The sequence below is a fragment of the Lipotes vexillifer genome, unplaced genomic scaffold (assembly GCF_000442215.2).
Source record: "Lipotes vexillifer unplaced genomic scaffold, Lipotes_vexillifer_v1.1 scaffold903, whole genome shotgun sequence".
Taxonomy (NCBI): domain Eukaryota; kingdom Metazoa; phylum Chordata; class Mammalia; order Artiodactyla; family Lipotidae; genus Lipotes; species Lipotes vexillifer.
In genome coordinates this window covers 725,023-726,159 of record NW_006791919.1, presented here as the reverse complement: position 1 = coordinate 726,159, position 1,137 = coordinate 725,023, and the positions used below count along the sequence as shown (strand labels likewise).

General features: G+C 33.8%; 1 protein-coding gene across 1 annotated transcript in view; it reads right to left on the bottom strand.

The window, feature by feature from the left end:
• Positions 1-622: 622 nt before the first annotated feature.
• Positions 623-1,137, bottom strand: part of CAVIN2 (caveolae associated protein 2) — a 10,573-nt gene continuing 10,058 nt past the window's right edge. Inside the window, exon 2 of the mRNA XM_007464956.1 lies at positions 623-1,137. This exon is cut by the window's right edge and continues 1,913 nt beyond it. The gene's annotated coding sequence lies outside the window, so the exon portion shown is untranslated.

Here is a 1,137-nt window from a genome sequence, read left to right as displayed (position 1 = left end):
TCTGTTCCATTGGTTAGGATTTTAATGTTTCAAATGAGGAACAGAGAATAAATGTCTGTCAGTCAAATCTAAAAAGATGCCTGACACGCAGATAGTTTCTAGGAACAAATAACATAAGCATTTTTTGAAAAGGAAATGTAAACCTTGCATTAGCTCTGGATGGCCCAACTCCTTGGCTGCAAAAATGTAACAGCAACTTTGTAAAGGTTAAACAGGCATGTTCAGGGCCCTGAGTGAAATTTAGTCTTCTACCAACTGGATGGCACTGCAGAAGACAAAGGTGTATCTGTGTGAATAAACTGAACATACAGTTCAATACATTCATGTTTGCAGGGCTATTTAAGGTATTATAAGGTCTGGTACGAAATAATAAAAATGTAGATGGAACTATCAGATTCATCAAGCTGGGACAGTAAATTCAGATGCTCTCCAGAGCTGGTAAGGTGATGTCAAGAAAGTTAAACTGAAGAATGAGACTTGGATTTCTAAATGAGATTGGGGAAAAAAGAAAGCAGAGTTAACAGGGGAAATCAAGAATAAAAAATCAACATTCCGGCTACATTTGGAGGAGAGTTTCGTAATCAATTCTTTCTGCTTTTTTTAAAGTTTTCTGCCAAGAAACTGACATTGTTACGTACTTTTTAGGTTTTGGTTTATTTGCTCTTCTTTAACACAGCCACTGTTAGTTCAACAATCTAACATTTGGGGTACATTATTGCAAAATAAGGACACAGCTGTATCAATTATGCCATCAATACATTTGTTAATCCTAGCCCTTTTATAAGGCAAAGCATAGTTTGTTAATACTGTTTTAGATTAGCTGTATTTGTAAGGTTACTTATAATGAGTGGTACACACTAAAGGTAGGGAATTTGCTCTCTGGTACAACTGTCTTTAAACTGTAATAGTTTTCTCAAAACATTACCATTCTGTAATTAAAAATAAAGCAATATTTTAGTATAATGTTAGGCAGTAGTAAAAATTACCCTGTCTGAGTACATGTACACATACACATAAACACTAGCATGCTTTAAGAAGTTGAGAAACATACTAATATTCTGTGAAATTAATATATAAATAAAATATGACCTGGAATGAAATTACCGTTATGTACAAAAAAGGAAAACTTGACTCTTT